The sequence below is a fragment of the Taurulus bubalis genome, assembly GCF_910589615.1.
Source record: "Taurulus bubalis genome assembly, chromosome: 3".
Lineage (NCBI taxonomy): Eukaryota > Metazoa > Chordata > Actinopteri > Perciformes > Cottidae > Taurulus > Taurulus bubalis.
This window is the reverse complement of record NC_136591.1, coordinates 41,514,517-41,534,055: the sequence shown is the minus strand read 5'-3', so window position 1 is coordinate 41,534,055 and position 19,539 is coordinate 41,514,517. Positions and strand designations below refer to the sequence as shown.

At 42.3% G+C, this 19,539-nt stretch overlaps 1 long non-coding RNA gene across 1 annotated transcript; it reads right to left on the bottom strand.

The window, feature by feature from the left end:
• Positions 1-14,650: 14,650 nt before the first annotated feature.
• On the bottom strand, positions 14,651-16,099 carry LOC306734086. Its single transcript, XR_013770961.1, has 3 exons — positions 15,651-16,099; positions 15,284-15,360; positions 14,651-15,068 (listed from the first exon to the last, which is right to left on the bottom strand). It is a non-coding gene; the product is annotated as an uncharacterized lncRNA (long non-coding RNA).
• Positions 16,100-19,539: the final 3,440 nt, after the last annotated feature.

Genomic DNA, 19,539 nt, shown 5'->3' with positions numbered 1-19,539 from the left:
GTGGACCCAGTCTCCGGTGTAGTTGTACTCTGAGTGGACCCAGTCTCTTGTGTAGTTGTACTCTGAGTGGACCCAGTCTCTGGTGTAGTTGTACTCTGAGTGGACCCAGTCTCCGGTGTAGTTGTACTCTGAGTGGACCCAGTCTCTTGTGTAGTTGTACTCTGAGTGGACCCAGACTCTTGTGTAGTTGTACTCTGAGTGGACCCAGTCTCTTGTGTAGTTGTACTCTGAGTGGACCCAGACTCTTGTGTAGTTGTACTCTGAGTGGACCCAGTCTCTTGTGTAGTTGTACTCTGAGTGGACCCAGTCTCTTGTGTAGTTGTACTCTGAGTGGACCCAGACTCTTGTGTAGTTGTACTCTGAGTGGACCCAGACTCTTGTGTAGTTGTACTCTGAGTGGACCCAGTCTCCGGTGTAGTTGTACTCTGAGTGGACCCAGTCTCCGGTGTAGTTGTACTCTTAGTGAACCCAGTCTCCGGTGTAGTTGTACTTGGTACTACAAAAGTCAAAACAAAATATTTTTATTCCGAGGTGAAAGAAGTTATTTTGATCTTTACTAAAAGTAAAAGTAGTAAAAATAACAAAACAATTCAGGAATAATCGGTTCAAAATCTTTCTTGAGTCTAAGCAAACAAGTCTGAGCATCAAAATATACTTAAAGCACCACAAGTAAAATTATCCATGATGCAGATAATATCATATGAATTATATTCCTGGATATTAATCATTGATGCATTAATGTGATCATCCATGTAATGTTTCCGCTGGTCATTTTAATTACTTAGTATACTGCTGGTAGTATATTCCACCACTGATGTTTATCCTCTATATAATCTGCCCAGGAATTTGAAACATGACCAGAAGCAGAAAAGAGCTCCTTTTACCGTTTCCAACGCTCACAACGAAGCATCGTTGCTCCGAGTGATACTTCGTTGAGCTGTGGAAATAAATGAAGAGCTAGGTTACAAAATAGGGAGTCAATTTATGAGGGAATTACAAAGACATGATCAAATAATCCTGCTTCTCTTACTGGCGGTAACATTTACTGTTACAATTCTGTTTTGGGTAATTAAGGAGAGCTGTAATTGCTTAAACAGCTTTCTTTCATCACTGACTTGTTATCTAATTACAGTCACACTTCTGAATACAACCTTCCTAGAATGCTTTTGTGTTTGTTCAACATTTTTATTCAGGACTAACTAACATATGAAGACTGACTTGTGAACAGCTTGGATGACAAAACAGACGGGGTGGCTCTCTCCATCTTCCTTTGCAGATGGCGTCCAGACCAGGAGGAACTGTCCCGGTCCGGATGTCGTCTGCTTTATGTTGTGCGGCCCGCTGACCAGCAGCTTGGAGATCCTTTAACAAACAGATGTCAAGAAACTATTTTTATACTTCATACTTCAATAATTCATGTATTGTCCATCTCCCTTCTAGACTGCTATCAAATAGGTCCATTTTATTCATGAAATACATTTTGAGGCGCAGTTTAGCATCTGTATATGAATCTATCTATCTATTTATAAAATGGACTTCTGTTCAATCTGAACACATTTTGAAATGGCTATTACAAAATGTTTAATGAAGATGGATCAAATGTCAATATCACCAAATGTGATATTGACATTTGATCCATCTTCATCTTCTGTAGATATTTATTGTAAAGTTGAGGTTACATTAAGTCAGTGGTTCTCAAACTTTTTTTGTCTCGCCCCACTTTGGAGGAAGAAAAATGTTCAGGCCCCACCGCCCCAACAAAAAGCCGATCTCCGTAGAATATGCTCTTCTGCTGTTTTTTTTTTTTTTTAATGGCAAGAATCGGTGAGTCGCCAAGAATCTTGGCCGTCGTGCATGCGCAAGCATAACCTGTGAACGGCGTAACGTAAACATTTCCATGAAAGTACAGGCATCTCGCCATGCATTTATTAATGACGTTTTATGTCCGTGTACTTTGTATTATGTGAAGTTATCATGTAGCTCATGGAGAGTGTTCGCCCTGAAACCACAAGATAGCCGGTTCGATCCCTGGTCTCCCCATAGCTTGGATGTCCAGTGTCCTTGAGCAAGACACTGAACCCCAAGTTGCTCCCTAGGCGCTTCACGGCAGTCCACTGCTCCTTATTACTGAAGATGGGTAAAATGCAGAGAACATTTTCCCCACTGTGGGATTAGTAAAGGATTCTAAAAAATAAATTAAAAAAATCAACATTCCCCCCTTCGACCTGTAATACCTCCACGCCCCACGAGAGGGTCGCGGCCCAAAGTTTGAGAACCACTGTATTAAGTAGAGCACCATCGTGGACTAGCACATCCACGACATTTGAGACTATGAGCCTAGTTTCTATAGAGACTTGACAATACATCTGCGTTATTATCTTGTGTTTGGGTTCTTTGGATTTACGTGGAGACATTGGCATAAGCATTGATGTTGATTTCTTGAGACTGATTGACAGGCGTGTACAGCCGAGCTCTGTTTTCTGGGGTTGGAGGCAGGAACTTGGGCAGATAGAGTCCCTCTGTGCAGGACGGCACCACAGGATCCACTGCAACAATGAAGACAAGCAAGACTTGGAAAAAGGATGCCAGTTGATTCGTCCATCCATCAGTCGGTCCACCAATTTGGTTTGGACGATAATATCTCGACAACTGTTTGATTGCCAAATAAATGTTTTACAAATTCAGACTATTTTACTCAGTTTGTACAACATTTTTCTAGAAAAAGCGTTTATTTAGCAAATTGAATACCCTTACTATAACATATAAAGTATACAAATGTGTCTAACAGTATCCAGCGCTAGCAGAGGAAGCATCCAATTGCTATGTTGATTGTATGTTTATCCAGTTTCCACAAAACACAAGTCCTGGTAGCCAAAACAAGAAATCTTACCAATAAACACAAACTGGACAGGAAGTTTGCTGATTGCGACGTTGTCCTTTAGGATCGTCTTTGACCCGTTGTTTTGATTCAAGGTGATAGTCCGCCTGGTAAAGTCCTCCATCACCAGCTGGACAGCGTATGTACCTTCGTTACTGCTAATGGTGGGGCTGAATGACAGAGAGCAGGACTGCAAGAGGACAAAAAGGGACATGAGGTCAAAATAAAATAATTTCTTGAAGCATCCAACATCCATCCATTTTCATCTGTTTAGCCGGGGTCACGTCGCGGTGGCAGCAGGCCCAGCAGGCTGAGGCAGGCTTCCCTCTCACCCGCAACATTTTCCAGCTCATTCAGGGGGATCCCGAGGCGTTCCCAGGCCAGCTGGGAAATATAATCCCTCAAGCGCGTTCTGGGTCTTCCCTGGAGTATCCTACCAGTGCAGAGGCATCCTGACTAGATGCCCGAACCACCTCAGCTGACTCCTTTCGACACGAAGGAGTAGCGCCTCAACTTCAAGTTCCCTCCTAATGTCCCAGCTCCTTACCCGATCTCTAAGGCTGAGCCCGGCCACCCTACAGAGGAAACTCATCTTCTTACCTATAAAACCACGTACCTCCAGATATTTGATGGTTTCGTGTTGAATGTTTGTGATGAACTTCTTCTTAAGATAAATAAACTCTTTTAAAAGCATCTTGGATCAGCTGGTGAAAGCATCGTCACAAAGATGTTTGTTCTTTTTCATTCATTAATGTAGATTAAACTAGTTATAAACATGCATAACATACACATTAAAGCACTACTTTCAGAACATTTCGCAGAATACATACATTTACCTCATTACGTTTTTGGATGCAGGACTTCTACTTGTAGTATTATGAGTGTGATTAAGTACTTTTACTGGTGTAAAGGATCTGATTCTGTATTATGAATGGACTATAATGCTGCGATTATATAGCATCAGTGTCTGTTTTACTCACTGACGAAAGGCTGAGAACAGAGGGCGGTGTGCATGGGTCACATTCTTCTGCGGTTGTGTTTCCATATTTGCATCTGACCTCGTCACCATCAGGGTCGAACGCCAACAGGTTGAAATCTCTCCGACAGTTTGAAGGAAATCTGATGGAGAGAAAAATTTCTGGATGTAAATTTGAATTGAGTAAATTCAAATTTAAATAAAAGAAACCGAATTCACATATTTTTTTACCTCAGAACTGGCAGGATGGTGGTCTGGGGGGACGCGTTGACTCGGCCGGTGTCCGACCGCGTCCTCAGCTCCACTGAAGTCACAGCTTTCACATTCATGATGAGGTTTTTGTTACTGACCCAGGCATCATCGCTCAACCTTCAGTGGAAGTTATGAAAAAGTCTCTTTTACCACGGTGTTGCACGTATGTGGAGGCAACTGTTTTTCTCCTAAGATAAAGTTTGAATAAATCCTTATTTCAAGTGACGACACAAGAGCAGCAGTACTGACGGCTTTAAACAAGTTTTTTAAATACTTTTCAAAACATTTTCAGTGTCACCTGGAAGAAAAACAACAGATTATTTGAATAAACATAAATCCATGAACTTTACCTAATAATTAAAACCAACTCCAATGTGATTGATAATCCTTTGAGTGCATTATAACAGAAGCATGTGTCATGGACTTAAGTGTCCACTTCCTGTTTTAGTTTGTACTCGCTTCTTGTGCTTATGTTTATTTGAATTCTTGTCTTGTGTGATTTTCCCTTTGTTTTTTTCTATGTATCAACTGTGTTGCCATTGTCTCAACCACCAATCAACTTTCAGCTTGCCCTCATGTCTGCACACCTGTGTCAAGTTATCTGATTAATTTCTGTGTTCATACTCCTGTCTCTTGTCTCTTGTTTGTTGGTTCTTCTTTAATTGCTTCTTTGCTGGATGTAGCTTGGCTACCTGATACCCCTCTGCTTTTTGGTGAGATTATTCTTGCATTGGATCATTGAGCCGTCAGTGTTTGGGTCCTAAATCACCAATATATGTTTCAGCAAAGGCTTCTTTTCTTTCCAGGGCCTCAAAATATTGATCTATGTTTTGCATGGTCATGGTGCACTCACTGCAGCTGCAATGGAGCGTTGCTGAGAAACTCCCAAGTCCTGATTTCCTCTGTCTGACACCACTCTACGCTGCTCCCCCGGTCCACGACGTTCACCACTTGAGAACTAAGAATCCCACAATTCCCGCTGATGCAGGTCCATGAAGAAGTCCTGCACCTCTGGAAGTTCAGCTTATAGCGGAAGACCACCTGCGGAGTCACAGGGAAGACGAGTCAAAGAAAACATGTGAAGACAGACACGGGGGACAGAGGCCAGGTTGGTTGGTCGGTTATCTCCTGGTCCTCTGGAGGTCAATCGTTGCTGTCTGGATCTGCACTCGTCTAATATGTTAAAACGTCAGATAATAACAATATTTCAGTTTTAAAGTATCCAAGGAAAGTAGTGTCTGTGACAAAATGTATTTTAACACCATGCAGTGTATCCTCATACAACGGCTCGAAAATTACAACATTTTGAGGGGTTTCCTCCGAAGGTCCAGCAATTTCTGCTTGTGACATGAATATGGTCTCTTTTAAATAAACTTCCAACTTCACAGGAAAATACTTAGTTAGGTTCAGGTTTAATAAAAGACGGTGAAATACTTAGTTAGGTTTAATAAAGATGATGAAATACTTAGTTAGGTTTAATAGATGATGAAATACTTAGTTAAGTTTAATAAAGATGATGAAATACTTAGTTAGGTGCAGTGGCGGGCCGTGGTTTTGAATGTATGTCTGCTGTCTAACCGGCGCACCGGCACACCAGCGCCGCGCATAGTCACGTCCTCCTCGTTGTCCCCTCTAAATGTGCTGCTGTGTGTCTCATGCGGTCCACTCACCACATAATAAATCAGCCACAAGCTAATCCGTTTCTCAGTCAAGATAGCTCCTAGCTTCTAGCTTCTTCTTCTTCTTCTTTTTAAATGCAGATTTATCCAACAAAAGGTGCATTACTGCCACTTACTGTTAAAATTACAGAAAAGCCACACACACAAAAAGTAGAAAAACTAGCAGAGCCGGGGTTAAAACCCTCAATCCTCTAACTGAGAGTCAGGCACGCTAACCACTGAGCCAACAGTCAGAGTGGATTGGAGGACTGACATGACTAGAGATATTGCTCAACTGGCCATATTCATTCGTGGTGTTGATGAGATTTTGGCGGTCCCCAAAGAGTTCCTTAACCAGCTCTTGGTTGCATAGAGAAACAGAGGTGAACTATGATTGGATGAGAAGACCCTTAACAAGCAGCGACGCCTTGCCACACAGCAGGCTGAAGGCTGAAGAGAAGGCAGGCAACAGAGCAACACAGGAGCTGGGCAATGAGAAAATAAGCTAATAGGGGAAAAGACTTATAGTACATGTAGTGTATTTGTGAAAAACAATACAATTATAAAATAGGTATAACTTTTAATTATAAAAAGGTATATTAAAGATGATGAATTACTTGATTGTGGTTTGGGTTAAAGTAACTACACAAGTCTCGCTACTGAATCACACAAGTTACGTGACTAAAACCATCAGCACTAAGTTTTCGTTTCACAGGAGGAACTAACGGCATTCTTCTGGCTGAAAGATTCGTGTTTGTTGGAGCCATTACCCTCTCCTACCGCCCGGTGGATTATGTGGATGACATGGAAACAAAATGTGCCGGGTATTTACAAATTACGCCGAATAATTTTTCGTAGGCATAGCTACTAATGCTGGATTAGACAGATATTGGAAATGTGTCCCTTTTAGTCAACAGACCTAGGAATCAGCCACATTTTGATTAAAATATTTCTGTCATTGCAGCTGGTTAACAATTGTATCCAGAGGTGGATCAAATGTTCCCATTGATGTTACTGTGCATTTTCTTTTGAGGGATTAAAAACAATGTTTATATTGTTGTTTTACATTACATTTCACTGACGCTTTTATCCAAAGCAACTTACATTTTTGCTCTATACACCATAGACACAGCAACGGGGAGCAATTCAGGGTTAAGAGTCTTGCTCAAGGACACATCGACGTGGACTAGTGGAGCGGGGGTTCGAATCACTGATCCTCTGATAAAAAGCAAGCAAGATTACCACTGAGCCACAGTCGCCCTTAAATTAAATTTGTATCTAAAAATGAGACTTTACGACTGATGTTTCAGAAATGGACAGATATTCTCTTACATTTTCTTGTTTAAATCAAATATCTGAATTGTTTCTATCGGTTGCTTCTTTTTTTATGACTAACTGTGTTCAGATGGCATAGGTTAGAAGAAGAAGAAGAAAGTATCCTTTATTAATCCCCTTGGGGAAATTCTTCTCTGCATTTGACCCATCCCTGGATAGGGGGCAGTGGGAAGCCCTGAGAGGCACCCGGGGAGCAGTTGTCTTGGTCAGGGACACTTCGACATGTGAGCTATGGGGGGACTGGGGATCGAGCCGGCTACCTTGTGGTTGCGGGATGACCACTCATCCCCCTGAGCTACAGCCGCCCTACAGCCGTTCCACAGATGAAACCCATATTTTCAAAACTGTTTACTGTGTTGTATATGTAAAACATTATTAAGAAACACATCACAGAACTATTATATATTTCCTGCTTTCATTCATTAACAGTTCACATTTACTTTACTTCTGTATTGTCACATTCTAATCAGTAAGTACTGTCTGAGAGGGGAGTGGTACAGACCGTGATGGTTCCAGCTGCGTCGGGGTCTTTTGGGTAGTAAGTCATCACCGTCCCATAAAAAATTTGAGCCTGGGCGGCGCTGACCAGCAGCAGCAACAGGAGCAGAGACATAATGAATGTGCTGGTCTCTCCACAAAGACAGAAAGGTAATTTCAATCGGCTTTCAAAGACTCTCTCTCTATCTTTCTCTCGCTTTTTCTCTCTCTCTCTTTCTCTAAATCTGACTAATATCAACTGGTATGAGGAAATGTTTTGTGTCCAAGAAAACAATAAATTTAATTAGATGCGTAATTTTCCTGGGACAATCATCCAAACAGGATTTACGTTCTCATTCACAGTAATTCACAGCCATAAGACAATGTGTCTGTCTCTTCAAGACGTAGCAGATGGAGAGAAACTCGGGTTAGGTTCACTGAGTCAGGCTAACAGACCCAGAGTTTAAGTCCCCTCTCTTTCTGAATCTGAAACCCAGAGGATCCTTCATCTCAGGGTTCCCCACCTCCGGGTTTCCCTGCACGGCGTGGTGCAGTGCTGTCCGATGAGTTGTCCTTTGGAATGTATGGCCCAATTATAATCATTAAAGCAATTGAGTTCTACTTCCATTGTCTCGAGAACAAGTTCACTGTCCACTTCTTCGTGTTCGACAGAGGCCGAAAATAAGAAAAGAAACGCAGGGGTGGGGCGGGTGTGAGGAAAAATGCAGGGCTCTCAAGTGTCACGCATTGAGCGTGACTGTCACGCATTTCGGTCTTAAGTCACGCCCTCCCGCCACACATCGTATTTCTCACGCTGAAAAAAACCTCTAGGTTATTTCATGTGCCGCAGCGCACAAACATGACCTGGTCGCGCTGCCCTCACCATGGAGGAATCAAGCACGTCTCCCCCGAATCCCCTGGAGTTCTGCCGTGAGGTGCCACTCATCAGCCAATCAAAAAAAAGAAATGGGCTACACGAATAGCCAATCAGAAAAACGTATCTGTTGTATCTGGGTGAAATGTAATCCAGCAACCAATGAAAATAAAGCTAATAATAATATGGGGGGGAGGGGGGCTGGTCTGTGGGCATACGGCATGGGCGGAGGCGCGGCCGGGAGGGGGGGGGGGGGGGGGGGGAGGATATGTCACTGTTACTTGTCTTAAAAACTTGAGAGCCCTGATAATATGATCTAGAAAATCCAGTTCCAGCTGTGGTGGATGAGGCGTTCAGGGAACTTGTTTCTAACCGATGCAAACGCACCAATTTGAGCCTGAAAGAGTTTAATACGCCGCTCAGCAGGAGAACATGAGCACCCGTACGGACGTTTTGACCCGTACGTATACAAACTTTATGGAGACGAAGGTGGTGAGGAAGGGAATTGAAGCCAGATTGTGGAAATTACAAGTGGGAGGAATCATAAAACGTACTTACACTTATAGATCCGTTTGTTCATGAACAATATCCACCTTACGCGAGATTTGGGACTGCCAAAATCTGTTATTAATAAAACACCTTTACTCTTCAGACAGTTAGGAACGATTATGCAAAGTTCTATTAACGTTGATAGAAGTTGGCTTATAAGAAGTCATGCATATAAGGAATAGACCAAATGTGTTCTACACTTTTGGACTAAACAGTTTTGGTCTTCCATTATCAATGGAAGACATCAATGCAGTGGCACCATCACGTCACAGCAAGAGTGGCCTGGGTTAAATCCCCAATTCCTGGGCGGTTTTTCGGTGAGGAGTTTACATTTCCTCCCCATGGCAGCATGGGTTCCCTCCAGGTTCTCTGGCTTCAGCCAACAGTCCAAAGACGTGGAGCTCAAGTTTATAGGAGGCTCTAAATTGCCTGTAGGTGGGAATAAAGCGTGAATAGTTGTCTGTCTGTCCTCCAATAAACTGCCGACCTGTCCAGGGTGAACCCGATGTCAGCTCGGCTCCAGCGCCCCCACAACCCTAAATAGAACAAGTAGTTTGGATAATGGAACGGAAGGATTTGATACTTGGGTACTGAATTAACAGCTGTGCTAGTGTAGCGGAAACTGTCCTTCTGTTGCTACTCTCATGGGGAAAACCCTTTTTGTTGAGCCGTTGTTACCCAAAATAGATCTGCTAGAAAGAGGCCCTGCTTTATCCACACTGAAGTGTGTAAGAGGTGTGTCTGTGATTATGTGCTGAGGGCAAGTTTATCTCTTCTTAAACCATCCCGCTCGCGCACATTCTGGCTCCAGGTGTATCCACCCCTTCACTTTTTAACCACGCTGTCTGCACCAACGTGACCCAACCCCTTTTGTACTTGTTCTAACATGTTTGGTTGATCGGGCGGGGAAACTGTGATTTCATTGTTTACTCCAACTGTCGACTTAATAGGTATGATTAACCTCAAAGGCCCCGGGCTAGCTGGCCACTCCTGAGCTGCTCTCAGTGTTCTGTCCTGGATTAGGTGTCAAACTAATTATCTTGTGAGCCGAAAAAGAACGTATTTGTCTCGATGTTGTTATTTTGTGTGTTATAACCATTATAATGTGGAATCTTTGCGAGGGAGAGGGGTGTACTCTCCCATGAGACCATGTATATTGTTCGTTCTCTCAACATATGGATCAGTTGTTAACTATGTGGCTATACTGACCCGGTTATCTTCACTGTCGCAAGAAACTTCTTCGGTCCAATTCTTTTAAGCGCTGCTTTCCCTTCAAAAACGTGCCCCTCCGAGGACCCTGTCCTTCTCTGAGGCTTAGACCTTTTTATTATCCCGTCCTTCCTTCACCGTTTTCATATCACAGTGCGCTTTGTGAGCAGTTTCTAGAATGCTACAGGGTACTCTGACTCAACTATAGTGGGGTTAAGAGGCGTTTTCGCCGGGTTACTTGAAGACATCTAGCTGGCATGGTACGTTTACCATCGATCGCCCTCCGCCAGACCAAGTCCTTTGGAATGCTTCCTTCCTTTCACAAAAATGTTTTAATGGTGTCCTCTATAAAGTGTCCCTTCTTTCGTAGGTAAACGTTCAACGTGACATGTTCTGTCCTGGATTAGGTGTCAAACTAATTATCTTGTGAGCCGAAAAGGAACGTATTTGTCTCGATGTTGTTATTTTGAGTGTTATAACCATTATAATGTGGAATCTTTGCGAGGGAGAGGGGTGTACTCTCCCATGAGACCATGTATATTGTTCGTTCTCTCAACATATGGATCAGTTGTTAACTATGTGGCTATACTGACCCGGTTATCTTCACTGTTGCAACCTCTTCGGTCCAATTTCATTAAGCGCTGCGTTCCCTTCAAGAACGTGCCCCTCCGAGGAACTTTTACCACAGGTTGCCCTCCGCCAGACCAAGTCCTTTGGAATGCTTCCTTCCTTTCACAATAATGTTTTAAAGGTGTCCTCTATAAAGTGTTACTTCTTTAATAGGTAAACGTTCAACGTGACATGTTCAAAGTGACATGTTCAAGAAGGTACTGCTCGGTTATTATCTCTCTGTGTGCCCCCGGGCTCTCTCACATGACTGCCTGTGAAGGAAAGAGGTTTCTCATAATAAAGAACCCAAAGGAAATCCTCACCCAACTCGGCAGTTCCTCTCAGCTCGACTGAGCATTCATCAATTTAACTGTTTCGTCACAGTTCCTGCTGATTTCCTTGATGTGAAATTTCTTCTTTTGATCATTTAGTGACATTTTTTTGTTCTGAATGAAAGTTGCCCACAACCAAAGAGGAACATGAATTCTTACAAAGTAATTAATGGGCGTTGAAAACACTAATGATCACATATCATGAACGTGCACCTACTCCTGAACTGGTTTACCGTCATCAAGTTGAAATGAGCACATTTAGAACAACAGTGTTCTGGCATGAGGCCCATTATCTCTCTGCTCAAAGCAGGAAATGTGAATATGATCTACATTTTATGTGGAAGGATAACCCCTGCTCAGCGAAGAAGGGGTTATGTGTACGTAAAGAGAGATTGATCATCACCGGCTGATGTTTGCTTTCACATTTTTAATCAGTGTCGACATCGACAGCTGATCAGATTCATGACTACCTGCAAACACAAGCTCTTAACTTTCCTGCAATAATAAACGCTTAAGCATTCCTGTTCCCGGGGTTTGTTTCATTTGTTCACATTTAGCAATATGTCAAATCTATTTCAAGTTCTTCCAGGTGTTTTTAACATAACTGTGTTAAAACAACGGTCCTGCAGCAGATTTCATGGTGTTCACGCACCTCTTTAAAGGATGAGTCTCATCATTTTTAAATGTCTATACCAATTAAATAAATCCTGTGAAAACACCAAATCCAACAATAATTGGATTCCAATAAGTATTGACTTGACGAAAGCTCTCGATTTTGTCAACAGAGACATAAAAGCTTTTTCATTTTTTTTCATTTTGCCACTAATAGTAATAATTTAATAATGTAATGAAATGTTGATTAATGTGCAGTGTCCCTGGTTAATAAATACATATTTCAGTTTCAATATGTTTTCATTGTTGGATGTGTTTTATTGATTGGAAGACATATGTAGAAAATGAGAATCCTTTAATGAGCATAACTTGACACAGAAAGCCTTCACAAACATGTTGAAAAGAAATACACGTGGGAGAACCCAAACAAGTTTTCAACAATCATGTTGCTAAAAATAAACCAATACAAAAAAAGGCTCTGCATTTAAACCGAGTACAGTTTTGTGTGTTTTTGTTGCGTGTCTGTGAAAGCCTGTTGCACCCTCTGGTGGTTGAACTGAGTGGATCTGTTCATGAAGAAGAACATTTCATCACAAACACAATGTGTGGGGTGGCCTTTTGTTTATGTATGTTAAAACATTAAAATGATGAACACATTAATGCAGCAATGATTGCAACCCTATAGTACAATACATTATTATGTTATTATGAAATTGGTCATTCTGCATTTTGAGTACTTTTACTTTTGGTTCTATATTTTTATGCAAATAGTTTGAAGGTAGCACGTTAACAGTTTTCTATACAGCGTTTTTTTTTACTTTTTCTTTATTGATTTTTTGATTTGTTCAGTTAACAAAAAGCGCGACAAAACATCGTAAATGACAAGAGGAAAAAATAAATAGACAATAAAATAAAGTAAATTAATAGGGGGTCACCAATCGCTCTGTACAATTTGTTATCCATTCTTTTCAGGTCAACTGAGAACATTACTCATCTTTTCCCTTGTATACAGTCCATTTTCCCCAGTGTTGTTCATACATTTTTCCATATACCGTAAAAGTCGGATTATACGCCGCTCCTACCTTCGGTCATTGTCCCCATTTGCACTCCGCTGTAGCCAGCTGGCACTCATGCTAGTTCTGCGCTAACTTCCGCTAGCTCTCCGCTAACTTCCACTAGCTCTCCGCTAGCGCTCCGACAACCACCAAAGGTAGGGACCAGACCCGGCTCTACACCCGACTTGGGCAGAGGGGACTCGGACAGTAGCACCAGCAGCAGCAGCGGGGAGCTAGCAGCAGCGCCAGTTCTTTGCTGTTCCAGGCAGGTGCAGAGCGCTGCGGTCGCCTCCACCACCCATCCCTCTACCTGTTCTACACGGGTCTCCGCCTCTCCAACTCGGTCAGACAAACTTTGATTATTATGTAATCAAAAGAGTGGAATGTAATGGTAAAAAATAGTGTTGTAGTGTTATGGGAAGATATAGTCTAAACTGATCATAAGTGTATCAAGGATGAGCGTGCCAAATGGTGGGGAAGTACTGAGATCAAAGGCTTATTGTCTTTTCTCACTCGCATATCACATGGGGGGTCGTAAACAGATAAGGGGTTGACTTCTCAGGACAAAGCAAAATGTAAGTTCTGATGACGAGAACTGGGGGGATTCATGGGTCTCGAACACACTCAGCGTCTCACATCTGTTTCACTGTGGGGTTTGGAGGCGGAACCCTCATTGTGTTATAAGCAGGCTAGTGACTTCTGTCTCATTGAATCTTGTGTCACAACAGCTCTGAGTAGTTTCTGCAGACTTTTCCTCTTGCAAGAAATAAACGGACGAAAGACAACTTTGATTCAGATTGACTTCATTCCTCCTTAACAGATCTTCAAGGAAAATCTTCCATTACAGCGCAAAGTTGAATCCCTAAGAAACTGAACATTTAACTTTATCTTAGATTGAGGGCGTTTTATCTTTGTTCGAGCTGGGTGGGCGTGTTGAACTTCTTTTCATCATGTTTGTAATACAAAACCAGCTTAGAGAGTGGCTGAATGTCCCTGCATCAAAACCACCATTGAGGCTTCAAGTCACCACCAGTATTTCTCAAACTGTGGGGTGGAGGTATTACATGTGGGGCGCAGGGGGGAATGCTGAATATTTTATTTAAAGAACTTTATTGAGAAGTTCACATACTACAAAAGTACAAAAAACAAGAACATTTTTCTTCCTCCAAAGTTTGGCGTGACAGAAAAAGTTTGACCACCTCTACTGTAGACGTTGCCATCCCAGCTGTGTGAGGAACTGGATCAAGTAGACGGACCAGTTCTTCACAAAGAGTGTATGTGCAGCAGCGGATGTACTGAAGCTCACCTGCAGTGCTGTAATCAGACACCAGATGGTTTTGACTCAGTGGTGACATCGACTATATGTGTCACTCTCTTGGCAACGGCTCCCCCTGTCTGTCCTCAACAGACTGGATCACTGCAAGACTGTTCATCAGAGACAATATAGATGACGGTCATTGTTGATGACAGTCAGTTCTCATGGATTAGGGACATTTATTGTTATTTATTTACATGTATTTGTTTGTTAATGGTTATTCTGTTTTTATGGACGACATGTGTGTGTATATATATATATTGTATATGCATTTATATATATATATATATATATATATATATATATATATATATATATATATATATATATATATATATATATGTATATGCGTGTGTGTGTGTGTGTGTAGTTATATCTTGAATGATGTACGTTTCTATGTGTATAGTTTGTATGTATATTGTGACTGTATGGATAATCCAATGTGACCTCTGAAAAATCCAATAAAGAAAAAAAGAAAATTTCAACATCCATTTACAAGTTGCTTTTTCATTTGCAGTTGGTTTTATTATATATATAGACAGATAACAAATACACATGAGACAACAAATCAAAGGCATCAGAAACACCACACACTACAACAGTCAATTATTTGTAAATCAAAATTGATCAATACAAACACATTCTGCAAACATATTGCACCTGACCCCGAATAACCTGGAATATGTATTTCCTATGCCATGTTTTTTTTCACAAAAGGATTAATAAAATGAATCTTAGAAGATTTAATATTATGATTGTTTAAAAGTAAAAGTAAATCTGCCTGGCAACTAATAAACAAAATGTCCCTGCAGGGATTCATATGTATTCATTTTGAATCAACAGGCGTCGCTGTGGTTGTAAAAGTTGATGACACACTTCTGATGAGGCGTACAGTCGTGTCTGATGGCAACCCTTGTCTCACCAGTTCATCTCTTATCTGGAGAGGAAAATGCAACAGTGGTGCTGAGATACGATCCCTTATTTATCAGGTGGTTCAGAGTAAAGAGGGAGATCTGCAATTGTTTTAATGTATTTCTGAATAATCAGAAGAGTTTATAGTAAGAATTCTAACTTATAATTAAACCTGCAGCGAGCCCCAGTGAGTGCAGTTATCTGATGCTTTCATTTCGAGTGAGATAAGAAAAGACTGACCTGTTGTATGATGGTACTCCTGATGTCGTCCTCAGACAGTGGAGACGAAGACCAAAGTCTCATTTTCAGTGCTACAACTAGAAGCACAGTGTGCAGACATTACAATGCAGGCCAGAGGTGTGCTGATGCTGAGTTATACAGCACAGAGGCATGGTCTTCATTTCCACATGACTCATTGTTCTCACTTAGCTCCCACCATTAGCTATATATATATATATATATATATATATATATATATATATATATATATATATATATATATATATATATATATATATATATATATATATAAATATATATATATATATATATATGGCCATGAAGAGATGGTTAGATAATGTACAACATCACCATCTGTCATACTCACTTGTGTTTGATACATCTGTTACAGGTGTTGTGTCTTCAGGTGTAGTTGGTGTAGAAGAAACAGTTGTTGTTGGTATAATGATGGTTAAGGATGGACGAGTTATTGTAGCTGGTGTGGTAGTTGTAGTTGGTGTGGTAGTTGTAGCTGGTGTGGATGGAGTAGTTGTTGTAGTTGGTGTGGTAGTTGTTGTGGATGGAGTAGTTGTTGTAGCTGGTGTGGTAGTTGTTGTGGATAGAGTAGTTGTTGTAGCTGGTGTGGTAGTTGTTGTGAATGGAGTAGTTGTTGTAGCTTGTGTGGTAGTTGGTGTGGATGGAGTATTGGTTGTAGCTGTTGGGCTAGTTGTTGTGGATGGTGTGCTAGTTGTTATGAATGGAGTAGTTGTTGTAGCTGGTGTGGTAGTTGTTGTGGATGGAGTAGTGGTTGTAGCTGGTGTGGTAGTTGGTGTGGATGGAGTAGTGGTTGTAGCTGGTGTGGTAGTTGTTGTGGATGGAGTAGTGGTTGTAGCTGGTGTGGTAGTTGGTGTGGATGGAGTAGTGGTTGTAGCTGGTGTGGTAGTTGTTGTGGATGGAGTAGTGGTTGTAGCTGGTGTGGTAGTTGGTGTGGATGGAGTAGTTGTTGTAGCTGGTGTGGTAGTTGGTGTGGATGGTGTGGTAGTTGTTATGAATGAAGTAGTTGTTGTAGCTGGTGTGGTAGTTGTTGTGGATGGAGTAGTTATTGTAGCTGGTGTGGTAGTTGTTGTGGATGGTGTGGTAGTTGTTGTGGATGGAGTCGTTGTTGTAGCTGGTGTGGTAGTTGTTGTGGATGGAGTCGTTGTTGTAGCTGGTGTGGTAGTTGTTGTGGATGGAGTAGTTATTGTAGCTGGTGTGGTAGTTGTTGTGGATGGTGTGGTAGTTGTTATGAATGGAGTAGTTGTAGCTGGTGTGGTAGTTGGTGTGGATGGAGTATTGGTTGTAGCTGGTGTGGTAGTTGTTGTGGATGGAGTAGTTGTTGTAGCTGGTGTGGTAGTTGTTGTGGATGGTGTGGTAGTTGTTATGAATGGAGTAGTTGTTGTAGCTGGTGTGGTAGTTGTTGTGGATGGAGTAGTGGTTGTAGCTGGTGTGGTAGTTGTTGTGGATGGAGTAGTGGTTGTAGCTGGTGTGGTAGTTGTTGTGGATGGAGTCGTTGTTGTAGCTGGTGTGGTAGTTGTTGTGGATGGAGTAGTTATTGTAGCTGGTGTGGTAGTTGTTGTGGATGGTGTGGTAGTTGTTATGAATGGAGTAGTTGTAGCTGGTGTGGTAGTTGGTGTGGATGGAGTAGTGGTTGTAGCTGGTGTGGTAGTTGTTGTGGATGGAGTAGTTGTTGTAGCTGGTGTGGTAGTTGTTGTGGATGGTGTGGTAGTTGTTATGAATGGAGTAGTTGTTGTAGCTGGTGTGGTAGTTGTTGTGGATGGAGTAGTGGTTGTAGCTGGTGTGGTAGTTGGTGTGGATGGAGTAGTTGTTGTCGCTGGTGTGGTAGTTGTTGTGGATGGTGTGGTAGTTGTTATGAATGAAGTAGTTGTTGTAGCTGGTGTGGTAGTTGTTGTGGATGGAGTCGTTGTTGTAGCTGGTACGGTAGTTGTTGTGGATGGAGTAGTGGTTGTAGCTGGTGTGGTAGTTGTTGTGGATGGAGTCGTTGTTGTAGCTGGTGTGGTAGTTGTTGTGGATGGAGTAGTTATTGTAGCTGGTGTGGTAGTTGTTGTGGATGGTGTGGTAGTTGTTATGAATGGAGTAGTTGTAGCTGGTGTGGTAGTTGGTGTGGATGGAGTATTGGTTGTAGCTGGTGTGGTAGTTGTTGTGGATGGAGTAGTTGTTGTAGCTGGTGTGGTAGTTGTTGTGGATGGTGTGGTAGTTGTTATGAATGGAGTAGTTGTTGTAGCTGGTGTGGTAGTTGTTGTGGATGGAGTAGTGGTTGTAGCTGGTGTGGTAGTTGTTGTGGATGGAGTAGTTGTTGTAGCTGGTGTGGTAGTTGTTGTGGATGGAGTAGTTGTTGTAGCTGGTGTGGTAGTTGTTGTGGATGGTGTGGTAGTTGTTATGAATGGAGTAGTTGTTGTAGCTGGTGTGGTAGTTGTTGTGGATGGAGTAGTGGTTGTAGCTGGTGTGGTAGTTGGTGTGGATGGAGTAGTTGTTGTCGCTGGTGTGGTAGTTGTTGTGGATGGTGTGGTAGTTGTTGTGGATGGAGTCGTTGTTGTAGCTGGTGTGGTAGTTGTTGTGGATGGAGTAGTGGTTTTTGTTGTGGATGGTGTGGTAGTTGTTATGAATGGAGTAGTTGTTGTAGCTGGTGTGGTAGTTTTTGTGGATGGAGTCGTTGTTGTAGCTGGTGTGGTAGTTGTTATGAATGAAGTAGTTGTTGTAGCTGGTGTGGTAGTTGTTGTGGATGGAGTCGTTGTTGTAGCCAGTGTGGTAGTTGTTGTGGATGGAGTAGTTGTTGTAGCTGGTGTGGTAGTTGTTGTGGATGGAGTCGTTGTTGTAGCCGGTGTGGTAGTTGTTGTGGATGGAGTAGTTGTTGTAGCTGGTGTGGTAGTTGTTGTGGATGGAGTCGTTGTTGTAGCTGGTGTGGTAGTTGTTGTGGATGGAGTAGTGGTTGTAGCTTGTGTGGTAGTTGTTGTGGATGGAGTCGTTGTAGCTGGTGTGGTAGTTGTTGTGGATGGAGTAGTTGTTGTAGCTGGTGTGGTAGTTGTTGTGGATGGTGTGGTAGTTGTTATGAATGGAGTAGTTGTTGTAGCTGGTGTGGTAGTTGTTGTGGATGGAGTAGTGGTTGTAGCTGGTGTGGTAGTTGTTGTGGATGGAGTAGTGGTTGTAGCTGGTGTGGTAGTTGTTGTGGATGGAGTAGTTGTTGTAGCTGGTGTGGTAGTTGTTGTTGATGGTGTGGTAGTTGTTGTGAATGGAGTAGTTGTTGTAGCTGGTGTGGTAGTTGTTGTTGATGGTGTGGTTGTTGTTATGAATGGAGTATTGGTTGTAGCTGGTGTGGTAGTTGGTGTGGATGGAGTAGTGGTTATAGCTGGTGTGGTAGTTGTTGTGGATGGTGTGGTAGTTGTTATGAATGGAGTAGTTGTTGTAGCTGGTGTGGTAGTTGTTGTGGATGGAGTAGTGGTTGTAGCTGGTGTGGTAGGTGTTGTGAATGGAGTAGTGGTTGTAGCTGGTGTGGTAATTGTTGTGGATGGTGTGGTAGTTGATATGAATGGAGTAGTTGTAGCTGGTGTGGTAGTTGTTGTGGATGGAGTAGTGGTTGTAGCTGGTGTGGTAGTTGTTGTAGCTGGTGTGGTAGTTGTTGTGAATGGAGTAGTGGTTGTATCTGGTGTGGTAGTTGTTGTCGATGGAGTAGTGGTTGTAGCTGATGTGGTAGTTGTTGTGAATGGAGTAGTGGTTGTAGCTGGTGAGGTAGTTGTTGTGAATGGAGTATTGGTTGTAGCTGGTGAGGTAGTTGTTGTAGCTGGTGTGGTAGTTGTTGTGGATGGAGTAGTGGTTGTAGCTGGTGTGGTAGTTGGTGTGGATGGAGTAGTTGTTGTAGCTGGTGTGGTAGTTGGTGTGGATGGAGTAGTTGTTGTAGCTGGTGTGGTAGTTGTTGTGAATGGAGTAGTGGTTGTAGCTGGTGTGGTAGTTGGTGTGGATGGAGTAGTTGTTGTAGCTGGTGTGGTAGTTGTTATGAATGGAGTAGTTGTTGTAGCGGGTGTGGTTGTTGTTGTGAATGGAGTAGTTGTTGTAGCTGGTGTGGTTGTTGTTGTGAATGGAGTAGTGGTTGTAGCTGGAGAGGTAGTAGTTGTAGCCGGTGTGGTAGTTGTTGTAGCTGGTGTGGTAGTTGTTGTGGATGAAGTAGTGGTTGTAGCTGGTGTGGTAGTTGGTGTGGATGGTGTGGTAGTTGTTGTGGATTGAGC